Source organism: Bactrocera neohumeralis, unplaced genomic scaffold (genome assembly GCF_024586455.1).
Source record: "Bactrocera neohumeralis isolate Rockhampton unplaced genomic scaffold, APGP_CSIRO_Bneo_wtdbg2-racon-allhic-juicebox.fasta_v2 cluster10, whole genome shotgun sequence".
NCBI classification, from domain to species: domain Eukaryota; kingdom Metazoa; phylum Arthropoda; class Insecta; order Diptera; family Tephritidae; genus Bactrocera; species Bactrocera neohumeralis.
The window spans coordinates 22247405-22264663 of NW_026089623.1; positions in this window are offsets into that span (position 1 = coordinate 22247405).

Here is a 17259-nt window from a genome sequence, read left to right on the forward strand (position 1 = left end):
TAGTGTCGACTTCATCAGAGCATCATATGCCGTCGACACTCCCGAACAACTCAGCAGCAACAGATATCATCCTTCCAAAATCCCGAGTTATGAATGCACTACCCTTTACCCATATCGGGTTAGACTATTGAGTGCCATTCAAGGTTCGTCATGGAGGAAAGCGAGCCACTACAATAAACAAATCTTGAGGGGCGATTTTCATTTGTATGGCTACAAAGGCTGTACATATAGAACTTGCGGAAAATTTGTCAACTCAGGCATTTATCGATGTGTTTGATCGCTTCACTAGCCACCGTGAAATACGTTCGAACCTTTATAGGGACAATGGAGCGCAATTTTTGGGAGCTAGTTGAGTTTTTATAACAAGACCTTTAAAGTTGGAGAAATATATATGCAATTTCAGCATATTGCATCTTCCGGCACGCTTGTTTGAATTCTAGACCACTCGTTCCTCTTCACTATGACCCCTGTAATTAGGCACTCACAACTGGCGACTTCCTCATTGGGAGACCGCTCAATTGAAGACCTATTGATGATATCCCATCAATATTGTCTTTTATATTCTCAACAATTGCAGAAAATGTTCGAGCAATTATTAAAGCGGTGGAATCGTGAATATTTATCCAGCAAGTGGAAAGGTCGATGTAAGAATCTCAAGCCAGGGGATGTAGTACTGATTCAGAATGAGAATCTACCCCCCACGCATTGGCGCATAGGTCGCATCACTGAAGTTAATCCTAGCAGTGACGGATTGGTACGAATAGTAAATATAACAGTGAGAAACTTTTTGAAGAACTTTTAGTTAAACACCATTGTCAAAGTCCAGTGCAAAAGATTTGCCGTATTATTGATCCAAATCGAGAGATTCGGAACCCTGACAGTTCAGCCGGCTGGGAATGTTAACAATTAATAATAAGTCCACTTGATTTAAATTATTTATACTGTGCAATTTGGCACCACCATTACTCTGGTGACGCATTTTCGGCATTTCTACCATTGTTTGGGTCAGACCATTGTGCAATATACAAAAACAACTAGAAGCACCATCTTAGGATTCTATGGTATTGTTCTTTGGTTATACCATTGTATCGTATGCAATAACAACATTATTACTTTCGCCAGCTCGTTTATATACTATTTTTATACCCTGAACAGGGTATATTAAGTTTGTCACGAAGTTTATAACACCCAGAAGGAATCGTCGGAGACCCTATAAAGTATATATATAAATGATCAGTATGTTGAGCTGAGTCGATTTAGCCATGTCCGTCTGTCTGCCTGTGTGCCTGTCCGTCCGTCCGTGTGTATATATTCGAACTAGCCCTCAGTTTTTAAGATATCGTTTTGAAATTTTGCAAACGTCATTTTCTCTTCAAGAAGCTGCTCATTTGTCGGAACTGCCGATATCGGACCACTATAACTTATAGCTGCCATGCAAACTAAACGATCGGAAACAAGTTATTGTATGGAAAACTTTCACATTTGACAAGATATATTTACGAAAAATATTGCCCTAAGATTGTATGCTATATACATAATTGGTCAGGTTGACGAGCCGAGTTGAAATTCGGTTGACTCTCTGTCCCATTTGTCTGTCCTTACGCTCAAACAATGACTTGAGTGAACATTATTACTGAAACTTGGTACACGTGTTTATAGGCAAAAAAGGGAGAGCAAGTCCGTAGATGGGCGTAATATTTAATCGAAAAACTAATAAAACGTCATAACCAAGGACGAAATTATAAATAAAGCTGTAGTTTAATAGACGGAATTGCAATGGCAAGAGAAACTTAAAAAAATTTTACTCTGAATCCGATAATTATAACTCCAGTAAAAATTAGTTATCTTAATGAAGCTTTAACCCTATATACATAAGAAAACACTACCAATTTTTCAAATCACTTAGCCATTAAGTAAACCAAAATTATAGAATTTAACTACTAGGAAAATGTGTCAAATAACAAGTCAATTGAAAAGTTACCGGCTTACCATACGCTTTTTTTTAGCGAAATTCGTTTTCTTTATAGTTTCCTTCAAGGGTGTACGTACGATTTGTTCTTTGCTTCAAAATACGCCTCGGGATCGGAAATTACCTCTCTCTTCGATGAAAATTCCTTCGCAGCGATCATTCTCTTTTAAGATCTGAGAACACGCGATGGTCGTTGGGGGCCAGATTTGGAGAATACGGTAGATGCGGGAACAACTCGAAGCCCAATTTGTGGATTGGTGAAACAGCACTTTCTTTTTCAAAACACATATAAAAATTATTACATGCGCATCCCAAAACACAGAAGCCATAACCTTGCCAGCCGACTGTAGCGTTTTTCCATGCTTTGGAGAGGGCATCATCTGCAGTCCCAGGATGACTGTCGATTGATTTCGGAATGGAATGATAGAGTCATGTGTCATTCATTGCCACATATCGGTTCAAAAACACGGACTCCAAACACTGCTCCGAATCATCAACTCGTCGTTGTTTTTGGCCAAATGTGAGCTCGCGCGGCACCCACAACCCACTTTTCACAAAATTGGACAACATGACCTATAGAGCAACACTCCTACGCTATCGTTGGGGATAAAGATTTAGTTGACAACCATATGCAGGTTTGCTCTATAGGTCAAGTTGTCCAATTTTTGACATAGATGTACGCCTTGAGTTAAAGTTGTCAGTCCTCGACTGCTTAGGAGGAGATTTGTATTCCTCATGGTGAAACGTCGGAATATTTTCGCCGTGCTGAGCGTTTACCGAGCTCAGCAACCTACTCTTACACGTAGTTAATATAATTACATACAAAATAATCGGGGAACGTGAATAATCAAAATACTTGGCTGGGATTTAGAAATCAATACAATTTTTCTTTTAACAACAGACTGAACTTGCCACCAAAACCCCGATGAAAGTGGATCAGTCAATACAGTCAAGACAGGTTAACTACCCAAATAGACATAGTGCCTTTCAAGACAATCGGCCAGCGAAAAGTCAGCTTTCCGCATAACAACATCACTCTTCAAATAAAATACAACACAATTTCTTTACTAACGGAAGCAGCAAACTTAAATTATTACCAAGAAAAGTCAGACCCGAACGTAATTTATATCGTCGTTTCTCACCATAATAATTATGATACTGCAAAACAAGATGACTTGATACTATTCCTTTTTATACTCTTGCTGCTACAGGTAGGTAGGTAGGTAGGAGTGCAGCCCTATCGGGCTCAATTAGCACTTGATGTGCCGTTTTGATACACTCTTCGTAGAACTTCCTGTATCTGCTATTACGTTTCACCTTCTCTCTCAAACCATTTTGAGGTCTCGATGAAACTACTTATGTCCGATATGCTTTTGGTGCAAAAATCCATTCAAGGTTTGGTGATTGGTGGATTCCGAGTGTTTTGTGTCGGATCTGTGCTAGAACTGGGCAATCGCAGAGAAAGTGGAAGATTGTTTCCTTGTTCCCTGCTACTCCGCAGCCACGGCAGATGTCGTTGTAGGGCAATCCCATTTTTATGCATGTTCCCCAAATGGCCAGTGCCCTGTTGTGGTAGCTGTTATTCTGTAAATACTGCTGCTACAGAGTATAATAGTTTTGTTTACCTAACGGTTGTATGTATATCCTAAAACTTAGCCAGATAGATAAAGGGTTATGGATATATAAATCATCTGCGTGAAGAAACGAGTTGAAATCCGAGTGACTGTGTTTCTGCCCGTTGTAACACAAATTAAGATATCTTGATGAAACTTGGTATGCGCGTTTCTTGGTAAAATAAAATTACGAGTTCGTAGATTAGCGTAATTAGATCACTGCCAACCACCACAAAATGTCATTAATAGAAAACCTATAAAGTTCCATAGCTAAGGACTAAATAAAGATATAGAACTGTCGCAGTTATAAGAGGCACCTGTGGGCAAAAAATAAACCACATAAGCTACTCCAACCAAATTCTCCTAGCGCAAATATTATAAGAGCTCTTATCGACAATGCGAAAATGGATAAAATCTGATTATAACCCCGCTCTCTCCTCATATAGCTGTTAAAAACTACTCAAACCGAAATAAATCAATAACTAAATACGTCAGAAACATTAAATTTTACCCCCGAAATGGTATGGTGTTTACAGATCATTGGGCTGTGGCGTGGCACCGCCCATTTTCAGAAAACACATATCTCGGGACCTGCCCTTCCGATTTCAACCAAATTTTGTATGTGATATTCCTCTGACATGCTTATGTAACAGTGTGAAAAACGGTCTATATCCACGTCTAGTTCCCAAAAACACAGTTTAAGTCCATCTTATTCTTTCCTTTCGAGTGTGCAAATCAAGAAGCAAGCCATATAACGGGATAAAACTTTGCACGAATAATGGCTATAGGATATGCCACTTTATAGCCTAAAATTGTGCAAATCAAAAAAAAAATGTTCAAGGACAATACCTATGGTTGACTTTTTACAGAAAATATTGTCACTGTGTCAGATTTATAATTCCTATCCAGAGAAAATCTTTTCCTGGTAGTAGTATGTCCCTGCGCTACAATATGGCTTGAAGGAGGTCAATACTTACTGTAGCCTCCATATACCCAATATAAAGATTTTCGAATTTCCAGGTATCTTCCCGCATATATCCGCCAATATGCGGATATATCTTAATATAATTTAGAGAACATGGTTTTCTTATATATAACTTACATGCCTTATGTTCCTGAAGAGGTGGTGTGTGTCGATTCTCCTTTCACGGGTCTTTTCCAAGATTTGGCGCATGGTGAATATCTGGTCGGTTGTTGATTTGCCAGGTCTGAAGCCACACTGATAAGGTCCAATCAGTTTGTTGACGGTGGGCTTTAATCTTTCACACAATACGCTCGATTGAACCTTATATGCGATGTTGAGGAGACTAATCCCACGGTAGTTGGCGCAGATTGTGGGGTCTCCTTTTTTATGGATTGGGCATAGCACACTTAAATTCCAATCGTTGGGCATGCTTTCGTCCGACCATATTTTACAAAGAAGCTGATGCATGCTCCCTATTAGTTCTTCGCCGCCGTGTTTGAATAGCTCGGCCGGCAGTCCGTCGGCCCCTGCCGCTTTGTTGTTCTTGAGGTTTTTTGAAATACTTAGAAATTATTGTTTTAAGTACAACTCGCTTAAGTATCCGCACTCGCTTATGTGCCAAACTACATTTTTATTTTTAACAAACCACAAATATCTGTATCTTTGAATGTGGCACATAACCAGTATTGACTGTATTTGTCAAGGTATGTAAAAAATATTTTGTAATTCTGAAATATTTTTACTACGTCGATATTTATGCAAGCTCACACACAAACATACATATTTACGCTGGTTTGTAGGCGAAGCTGTACAGCGGCAAGGAAAGCGGTGACAATCGGCGGCCATTCGTTTATTTTTTTCGGCACAGCTTGGATTTTCTACCAACAACACAATGTTTCACTTTTTGATAAAACGTGAAGTTCGGCAGTTGGTTGTCTGTGACAACGGGGTTTTTGTATGAAACAATGGGTGTATATATTTACACACAAATTGGTGTGTGGACAAATTTACAAACATTATGCGAATGATTCTTTCAAATTTGTTTACGTGCACACAAATTTACATATGTATATACATACATATGTATGTGAATATGTGAACATTATGCGTATGGTTTTATAAAATCTTTTTACATGTTTATGTGAATCTGTGCGACGGCATGGTCTTTTAAAACGTTATCAAAACCTTTAATGCTCAAAGCAAACAAATACATAAATGTGTATATAACACTATATAATAACTTAACAAAACTTTATTAATTATAACTAGTAATAACCCCCGATAATCGGTAGACTCCGTTATTTAAAATGAAAAAAGTAAACAATTTTTTTTTTTTATAAAAACTCAATTTATTCAAGTACTTCATGGAAAACTACATTCGTAGTGGTTTTAGTTTGGTCGTAAGTCTTAACTTTGATATCTTGAGAAGATCGTACTCGACTCAATGCGACATACAGCTGGCCATGCGTAAAACAATCCTCCTTGAGGAAAACACCAACTCTTGCTAGAGTCTGCCCTTGAGATTTGTTTATTGTTATTGCGAATGCTACAATTATTGGAAATTGGCGACGCTTTAAAATAAAAGGAAGTGTTGGTTCGCTGGGCTGGAAATTTATACGGGGCAATAAAATTTGTTTCCCTTGTGATTCACCGGTTAAAATTGCGACCTCCAAACAATTACAATGTAGTGCTTTTACTATCAAGCGAGTCCCATTGACCAACCCTTCAAATGTATTAAGATTGCGGATTAACAAAAATTATCTCTTCTGGTATATTGATTTTCGACTCTGGAGAGAGCTTTCGACCTTCTCCAACACGCAAAAGAAAACTGTTACCGATTCTTTAGAACGCATATTCGTTGAGAGTTTGAGACACCTAAAAAATTTCCAAAGTGAGCACCGTTTCAAACAATTACCAACTATAGCGGCGCGTGAGCTATTGGGCACCACAGGAAGAACTTGCCTGAAATCACCACCTAACAAAATAACCTTTCCACCAAAAGGTATTTCATTTTGGTGAATATCACGTAATAATCGATCTAAGTAATGCAGTCCCAGGAACCATCCTAGCTTTGTCCCATATTATTGCTGTAGAACATTTGATTGCTTTTCCGAGGGTGCTATCTGGCTTAATTAGAGAAACAGAAGATTCAGTCAAAGGTATTGGAAATTTGAATATATAATGTGCCGTTCTTCCGCCAGGAAGCAAAATAGAGGCAATACCTGTCCAAGCCACGGATATCACCTTCTGTCTGAGGGTACGAATATGGTGAATAATACTCTTATAAAAAAAAGTTTTGCCAGAGCCGCCAGGACCATCAACAAAGAATGCCTTTACGACATCGTTGCTACTGGAAATTGCGTGGGTTATTTGGTAGAATATAATCTTTTGCTCATGATTAAGCTGTTCCTTTACTGTTTGCGCGTATAATACTTTATCATCTATATTATAATTCTCAATTCCTGTGTCTTCAGTGGTAAGATCATCTGCAGGTAACCCGAAGTCTTTTAAAGATGTGTTATGTGATTGAAAAATGTGACTAATATTTCTCAATGCTAAAAGCTCGCTGGTGTTTTCTGAATTATTTCTTAAAAAATCTTCACAAAGATGCAATTTAAATTTTCTCCAGAGCTCTATTGGTGAGGTTGGTTCTCCAAATATGCAAATCATTGCAAACATATGTCTCAGTTGCACAGGCATTTTAAAGGCAGATGCTTCTTCAAGTGCAGCGGTCCACTCTGTGTCATCCGCTAGCAACTTTCTATTTACTGCTGATTCCCAATAAGAAGAGAGATGTTCCCTGTTCACGGTTAATATATATGAATACGACCTGGGTAATAGGGTGGGTCGATTCAGGACTTTTTCCGATTCGGGATTTCTAATAGTGCGGAAAAGTTGCCTTAGTACTTCCTGATTCCAATGCAACTTTTTGTTTTGAGATCGGATTTCATCTTCAACCCCAACTCCGGCCTTGAAATTTCGGAAATTCGCCTAAAATCGTGAAATTGTCTACCTAGCACCTGAAATACGCAAATGTATAAAACAAAAGTTATTTGTCACGTCATTTGCTACCGAAATGGTTTATGTGATCTTGGCCGTAGGACGAACCGTTCCCGAGATACGAGCGAAAATGTTGCGCGCCACAGCGCAAGGTGCTATCACTCACATTCATTTACCTACGCCAAAGGACACGTTCGGATAGGTCTCCACACAAATATTTTTTCATCGAGTTCCTTCACTCTTGTCGGTGATTTCGCCGAGTTCTATCACTTACATTCATTTCCCTGCGCCATACGACACGTTCGGACTGGTCTCCACATAAATATTTTTTCATCGAGTTCCTTCACTATTGTCGTTGATTTCGCCGAGTGCTATCACTTATATTCTCTCAACAGAACACAGATCTCAAAATGTCTGTATCTAAATTTAAATTTAGACAAAAATGTCATGTGGTTGGCATATATCCATATAATCTCTCTGAGTCCCAGTTACCTATTTACCAGGATGTTCTTTTTGTTATCAGTTTGAATGATTTCGTATAGGGCGACTCCGACTTTTGACGGCCGCAAAGACAATGCACTTACACAAGTCAGGGAAAGTGAAAAGTACTACCGCGACACCGTCAAAGAGGAACATATTTCTCTTATAGCGGAACCTGGTTGTCATTACTTTGGCCACGTCACCTCTCCTTCCGGGTCAGCTGAGGATGAGACGCAAGCTATATGGCAACATTTACAAGACAATTCAGTTGATGTGGAACATCTAGAAGTTGTCGGTGCTGATGGCACCAACAGGAACACAGGTTGGAAAGGTGGACTCATTCGGAAACTAGAAGAAAGAATAGGTAGGCCATTACAGTGGGTTGTTTGTCTTCTACATTTCAACGAACTTCCATTTCGTGCTCTTTTCGAACACATAGATGGTGTCTCAAAGGGTCCAAATACATTCTCTGGCGACATATGTGGGTAAACTGCTCCCTGATTGTGAGAAGTTGCCTGTTGTCAAATTTGAAAGTTTTCCATCCTGCCAATTACCTTCTGAGCACAGACCAAGCTTATCTCTATAAAATATCAGAAGCTGTGATTCTCCTTAGTATGATGACAGATGAACGTATAGAAGTCAGAAAGTTGGCCCTTGATCGTCTTCTGGCAGCCAGAGAAGCAGAGTTAGATGTAATAAAGTGCCAAAGCTGAATTTCAAAGCTAGTAATTATTACGATATGATTAACTGGAAGACTATTACCTTGACTGTTCCACCAGTTCTTTGTTCAGTTTCCAAAGAAGAACTCATAAAAGGGCTGTCGGGAGACACTGCAGAGGTATGAAAATTTAGTGAATTTCCCTCTCACACTTTGGCAGTCGAGAGAACCATCAAACTGGCGACAGAGGAATCTTCTAAAGTTATTGGCCCCCAATCTCGTGATCGTTATACGCTCTACACTGAAATCTAGGCAACAAGTGCCAAAGTTTCGTACAAAATATGATTTTATCCATAAATTTGACACAGATTCAGACTAAACCAAGCCTGACATATGGTTGATTGGTTGGGTTGGGCTTGGGAGGAACCCGAAGAGCAGCCACCTCCACGCGGTGGGTTCTGGGTGACCAATACAGGTTAGCTGAGAGCTGCAACAATTTTCACCTTGCGCTGTGGCGCGGTTCGTCCTACGGCTATGATCACATATACCATTTCGGTAGCAAATGACGTGACAAATAACTTTTGTATTATACATTTTGCCATGAGATGCGTATTTCAGGCGCTAGGTAGGTAGGTATTTCACGATTTTAGGCGAATTTCCGAAATTTCAAGGCCGGAGTTGGGGTTGAAGATGAAATCCGATCTCAAAACAAAAAGTTGCAATGGAATCAGGAAGTACTAAGGCAACTTTTCCGCACTATTAGAAATCCCAAATCGACCCACCCTAATGAGGGCTAACATATCACCTAACCAATATAGACAAGAACTGATAAAAATTGACGAGAAATGCCTCCGAAGATAGCTGGAGAGATGAATAACTCAACGAAGGGAAGATGGAACCACTCTCTGATACCCAATATTAGAGAATGGGTTACGCGGGATCATGGGGAGGTGAACTACTACCTTACACAGTTTCTGTCTGGCCACGGCTGCTTCAGAAGCTCTTTGCATAAATTCAAGCATGTGAAATCTCCTCTCTGCATGCACTGCGAAAATTATATTGAAACAGCAGAGCACGTACTGGTGGAATGTGTCCGCTTCCAAAAGGAAAGACAAATACTTTCCGATAAACTAGGAAAGCCCCTACCCATACGCTCAAGGGACGTAGTAAGTTTCATGCTAACTTCCCATCTAGCATGGGATATTGTATGTGGGATAATAGCGTATATTATGCAAGGCTGCGAGAAGATGAAATCGCTGTAAGAGCGAGAGTGCACTTCCGAGAAGCTGCAAACCTATGACACCATAAGAAGTTACATGTAAAAGAGCTGTTCAATACTTAAACAATACCTGCCCTGCGAAGGAAAGCCTACAGGTAGTTCTGCAGGGAAACACAGGTCTGTGGGCAAGGGGGTGCGCTTCATGCGAATCGGGCATAATCGGGCCAACAATATCTTTTGAAGACTTACACCCACCTTTGGCGTATCCATTACAACAACAAAAAAAAAAAACAGAATGCCTTCTCACAGCCGTCACAGAAGCCGTGTAATTCGACTTTGTGTTCGGGGGTTTACCCAGCGTGGGCTTTGTATCTGTAAGATATCGTTTAGATTGCTCGCGAACTGTGACCACTTTTCTAAACGAAGCACTTGTTCGCTTCGTATGCTTGTGGAAGACTGTGACTTCCAGACAAAATGTCGTCAACATACGTTTGCGTTTTTAACACCTGCGTTGCCAGAGGGAATTCTGACTTGGTGTTTTCTGGCAATTCGTGCAGTGTCCGAATGGATAAGTACGGGGCACCGTTGACGCCAAAGGTAACTGTTTTTAACTTAAAGTCCCGTAGTGTACTAGTGGGGGATTTTCTGAAAATAATTCTTTGAAAATCTTGATCGTCTTTATGTACGACTATTTGTCTATACATTTTCTCGACGTCCCCGTTGAATACGTATTTGAAGATACGCCAATTTAAGATAAGCAGCATTAGGGCTGGCTGAAGCGTTGGCCCCGTAAATAAAATGTCATTTAGGGAATTTCCTGAACTAGTGGATTTTGACGCATTGAACACAACTCTTACCTTTGTGGTTTTTTTGTCTGGCTTTACTACTGCATGATGTGGCAAATAAAACGAGCAGTATTTACTTTGTATGATTTTTTCGCCAGCGCTGACTTCCTCCATATGGTCTAAATGGAGGTATTCTTCTACGACCCTATCATATTCAGGTTTCAGCTCGCCTTTCTTAAGTAAGTTTTTTTCCATACTTAAAAACTGTTGGATAGCAGAGGTTCCGGAATGACCTACGGCGAGTGTGCGGGAAATTCTGGCTTTAGTGGTAGTCGTACGACGTACCGGCCATCATCCGATCGAGTAGTTGTGGTTTTGTAAAAATTCTCACAATACCGATCTTCAGGGGTTGTGATTGATACGGGAGGGATAGTTCTTCTAACTCCCAAAACTTCCTGAGTTGTGAATTGAGGTATTCGTTTGAGATTTCCTCAACTTGAGTTGTCATCGTGGCAACTGGTTCCGCAACTAGTCCACTTAGGACCCATCCGAAAATGATATTTTGCGCCAGAAGTGTTTTTGTAATTTTCTCAATACCTTCGTGTATTTTCTGTGGTATGAGATCGCTGCCTAATAGAAGATCTATTTGAGCGGGAGTGTTGCAGTTAAAGTCTGCTAATTTAAGATGTGAAACCTTTTACCAATGCTTGCTATTTATATGATAGCTTGGAAGCATGTTTGTTAATTGCGGTAAGACAATGGCTTCTGTTTGTATGGCCTTATTCGCTTTGGGGGAAAAGAGGGTAATGGGGCAGATTTTATTTGAGTTTTGGACAACTCTTCCGCCCATTCCCGTAATTTCAAAATTGGCTTATTTTGTAGGGAGTTGTAGCCTATTTTGTGCCCCAGACGCAATAAATGATCGTTCTGATCCTTGGTCCTGAGTTTATCTCCTCGGTGTTCGATGGAGACAACTGCTGTTGGTAATAGTACCCTACTGTGATTTTCGCTATGTAGCGTTTGGGTTTTCAACGCCTTTGAGCAGCATGGTGCTTCTTGGCAGTTTTCTGAATTTGTTGTTGCAACTAGACCTGTTGCTCCTTTATGTTTGCGCTGTTTGGGGGTGAGCTGGAAAAATTGGTAATGTGTGATATCGAATGATGTCGTTTATGGCAATAAGCGCAATTAAATTTGCTTTCGCCGTCTTTAAGCATGTGTGCATGTGATAAGTCTTTTTGACTTTACAAAATTGTTTCGGTCAATTATATTTAATTTCTTAAATTTCTCGCAAGATTTAAGTTTATGTCCCCCTGTGCACAGTTCGCATGAAGTTTGTTTGTATTGTTCAGATGTGAACGTTTGATTTTTGAAGAAGCTTCTATTTGAATTGTTGTTGCTACTGGCTTGGGATCTTTGGAAGCTTCTATTAAGGTAATTGGAAATACCTTTTGGTTTAATTGTCTTTTTATCAACTCTTTCTGCGACTTCATACTGAGTAGTTAGGAAATCTTTCATCTGCTGCCACGTGGAGCATTTTTTCCTTGATGAGAGAGATTGTTCCCATAGCAATAACGATTTTTCTGATAATGCGGCGGTGCATATATTTACCAGAATTGGATCCCAATTGTATGTGGGAACGTTTTGTGTCGCTAAAACCGACAAACAGTTGGAAACAGTGGATTGAAGTTTCATATATTTTTCACTTGTTTCCTTTTGAATTTTGGGCAAGTTCATTAATATCGTTATTTGCTTATCTACCAGTATTCGTTCGTTTTCGTACCTTGATTTCAGAGTTTCCCAAGCCATAGGGAAATCGTCGTCATTTAATGTGAACTGTGCTTGACCTTTTGTTTTGTATCTGAGGTAATACAACTTTTGAGCATTTGATAATCTTGGATGGTTTATGTAAACGGCAGTGAACATGTCCCGGAAGGACGGCCATTGTTCATAACCACCATGAAAAATTTCAGTGTCCCATGCGGGCACCTTGAGGTGGATACCCGAACTTGCCTCTTGATTTTGAACTTGTGGCAGCTCTACTCTCGGAGGTGGAGTGGGTGCAATTGCTTTAATTAATTTTAACTGCTCAAATATCATTGTTTTTGTATCTTCGAACTGATCTAAGCAGATTTCATACTTGGCGTAGGCCGAGGACTTAAAATTTTCGGGTAGAGCTGAGTCATCAGATTCTACTATTGCGTCATAAGAAGCTTGAAGGCGTATCCAAAAATTGTCGAGATTTTTTCTTTTGATTTCTAATGCCGATTCAGAATTGTTTTGAATAGGCGAAGATGAAAAACGAGTGCCGTATTTTATTAGACTGTCACTCTCAGAAATGAATTTATGTATTGCATGTTATGTCTTTCCCCCTTTTTTGTTTCATAGCACCTTGCTTCGAGCGTGTAGCTTCTGCAGGTGTACATGGCCTTTTTTCGTCAGAAATCGTCTTTGGGACTTCTAGCAACTGAGTTGGTTTAGATTCTTTTGAGTCTGAGCTCATTTTAAAAATGTGACGAGTAGAATACAAAATTTTCAGTAAAAACTTGATTGGTATTATTAAGTTTCATATATATGTAAGAGTTTCAAAGAAAATCAATAAATAGATCATTTTTTATGTATTGAAATTATTGAATTGAATTTCACCACAGATTTTGTATATATGTATGTATATGTGATCTGTCGAAAAGAAGACTCTTTTGTAAGTAAGAGTTTCAAGAAAAACGATAAAACAGATAGCTTTTTATACTCTCGCAACAATGTTGCTAAGGAGAATATTATAGTTTTGTTCACATAACGGTTGTTTGTAAGTCCTAAAACTAAAAGAGTCAGATATACGGTTATATATACCAAAGTGATCAGAGTGACGAGTAGAGTCGAAATCAAGATGTCTGTCTGTCCGTCCGTCCGTCCGTGCAAGCTGTAACTTGAGTAAAAATTGAGATATCATGATGAAACTTGGTACACGTATTTCTTGGCTCCATAAGAAGGTTAAGTTCGAAGATGGGCAAATCGGCCCACTGCCACGCCCACAAAATGGCGAAAACCGAAAACCTATAAAGTGTCATAACTAAGCCATAAATAAAGATATTAAAGTGAAATTTGGCACAAAGGGTCGCATTAGGGAGGGGCATATTTGTACGCAATTTTTTTGGAAAAGTGGGAGTGGCCCCGCCCCCTACTAAGTTTTTTGTACATATCTCGGAAACTACTACAGCTATGAAAATGTCACCGAACATTTTATACTCTCGCATGATAAAGTGATCATCGAGATTTCATTATCCGTCATTTACATATTCTTCAAATACCGTATTTGTGGAAAATTTTATTCCGCTATCATCATTGGTTCCTAATGTACATACTCGTATTATACAGAAAAGGAATCCGATGGAATTCAAAATAGTGTTATATTGGAAGAAGGCGTGGTTGTGAGCCGATTTCACCCATATTTCGTACATGTCATCAAAGTGATAAGAAAATATTATATACCGAATTTCATTGAAATCGGTTTAGCAGTTCCTGAGATAAGGTTTTTGGTCCATAAGTGGGCGAGGCCACGTCCATTTTCAATTTTTAAAAAAAGCCTGGGTGCAGCTTCCTTCTGCAATTTCTTCCGTAAAATTTAGTGTTTCTGACGTTTTTTGTTAGTCGGGTAACGCACTTTTAGTGATTTTCAACATAACCTTTGTATGGGAGGTGGGCGTGGTTATTATCCGATTTCCTCCATTTTCGAACTGTATATGGAAATGCCTGTAGGAAACGACTCTCTAGAGTTTGGTTGACATAGCTGTAGTAGTTTCCGAGATACGTACAAAAAACTTAGTAGGGGGCGGGGCCACTCCCACTTTTCCAAAAAAATTGCGTATAAATATGCCCCTCCCTAATGCGACCCTTTGTGCCAAATTTCACTTTAATATCTTTATTTATGGCTTAGTTATGACACTTTATAGGTTTTCGGTTTTCGCCATTTTGTGGGCGTGGCAGTGGGCCGATTTGCCCATCTTCGAACTTAACCTTCTTATGGAGCCAAGAAATACGTGTACCAAGTTTCATCATGATATCTCAATTTTTACTCAAGTTACAGCTTGCACGGACGGACAGACGGACAGACAGACATCCGGATTTCGACTCTACTCGTCACTCTGATCACTTTGGTATATATAACCGTATATCTGACTCTTTTAGTTTTAGGACTTACAAACAACCGTTATGTGAACAAAACTATAATACTCTCCTTAGCAACTTCGTTGCGAGAGTATAAAAAAGGATAAATTTGCGATTCTAACCATCCCACACTGGTCGATTTCATAGGCCAAAAATAAAAATATAAAATTTTCAAATTTACCACTGTTTGTATCAAGGCTATTTCCTAAAACACCAATAAAACTAACGGTAAATACATTTTTGGTCTATCCCATTCGTAGGGGCTACGAAAAGCGAGAGAAGTGAGACAATAGAAACACGTGGAATGTGCAGTGAAAATAGCTTAAAAATTATCTCTTATAATAAATTAAATTGCAATATAAAATCGTGTTTAATCCCCATAAATCGAAATGAGTATTGATAACAAATGTATATGTTATATAAAAAAGTGTTTTTATGTAATAATATGTTGTTTTACTATTTTAAAACAATTGTTTTATAAGTGCCCTAATGAGTGGTATGTTTTTCTTTATACATCAATTTAAGGAATACAAAAAGTTGTGATCCCTGTCTCGCCCCCAAATGAATCAAGTTTGTTTATATCAGTTAATGTTTTCTAAATCTATGCTGTTGATTTCAGCTGCAGCTTTTTGCAACTTTCTTTGTTATTCATGTTATTCTACCAGGCATGCGATATAATTTTTTGTATTTATGTGCACGTATTTTCGTGCATATTTTATTGTTTTTTGTTTTTTTTTTTCATCATATATATATCTACATATTTGAGCTTTGGTTTTCATTTTCTCTCTTTTATCAAATGTTTGTTTTATACGTACTTTTATTTAGGCACATCATAACTTTCACGCCTACATATAAAATTTTATTTTTGAATTTTGGTGTTTAGAAAATTTGTGAAGTAATATCACTTATCACCGAAGCAAATTTAATAAAGCATCAGTATCTACTTATTAGAAGCTTTGTTAACAAAAAACTTGATATTAACTTTTAAAAAGTTTCAAAGGAAAACACTTATCCTGAGCAAATAAAGGTCTCAAAATCTGATGCTGAAGTTGAGATAAAAAAATTATTGGACCACATTGAGTCACAAATGTAATTAATGAACGGAATGAGTCCTCAATTCTTAGAGCGAGTATAAGCAGAAATTTGAAAATAATAATTTGTAAGACAATAATTTATTTGTCACGACATATAATATGTATGTCCCTCTTCAAATAATAATAAAATCGCAAAATGATGAAGAGCAAAACAAATTTGGAAAAACTGCAGATCTTCGTCCACCCGCTATTGCCGTCCTGTTCGAATTCAATTTCAAAAGGAATCAGTTTATTAAACCCTAAAAGCACGGGATTTGCGCTAGATCCTGCAAAGGAATTAACTTCAAAATATTCCTGGTATTATCTTCCCTCGTCAGTCCGCAAAATTGTAATTCACGCTCTCATTGTTATTCAATATGCAGCAGTTTCAATTGGAGAGCTCTCATAAGAGCTGGGAGTTGAGTCAAGCAATAATGACATTAAGATGTATCGACTCCATCATATACGAAAGAACTAACGGATCGCTACAAATCAGGACTTGCTAAACCGAATGCTTTTGAGCTTAGATCCTTTCATCACCAACAAAGAAACTATCATGCAAAAGTAAATAAATTTTATTAAAATCAGTTTTTGATTTAGTTGACTAATATTCAAAAAATTCCTTTTTTCGTTTATCAACTTTCTTAATTTAATATAATTAATTAAAATTTGTTACCTTCGGGGGGTGGCGAAGTGGGAAACGGAAGAGGGAGATTTTAAAGAGCTTTAGCAAAAGTTTCACTTCTATATATGCAGTGGAAGTATTTTTGGCCGCTGATTCCATATGTACAAGACCGACCACTGTGCTGAGGTCCAAATATTCGGTACCTAGAGGCTTGAACAGTTTTTGTTGGATTTGAACAATTTTTGGTCATAAGATGTCATACACTAAGGGCACTATTAGTGCGAAGTTTCATCCCGTTATATTAATTGCTTCTGGATTTGTGTACTGGAAAGTAAAAGCATCAAGTGGAATTTAAAAGTTTGCTATATGGGAAGTAGGAGTGGTTATTGTCCAATTTCGCTCATTTTCACAACGTGACATAAAAATATTAAAAGAATGCCATGAACAAAATTTTCGAAATCGTTCAGTCGGGTCCTGAGATATGAGATCTCACCAAAAAGTTAGCGGTGCTATTACCATCGTCCAATTTTCGCACAGGTTCCCATAAGGCTTTCTCTTACCATCTCGGTGGTAAAATTTAATGTCACTGATTAGTTAGTGATTTACCGCGCTTTTAGTAGTTTTGAACAGTACCGTTATATGGAGAGTGATTGGGATTTTCACCCATTTTCACATTATCGGTAGAAGTTCTTGTAATATTCATGGTGGGCGA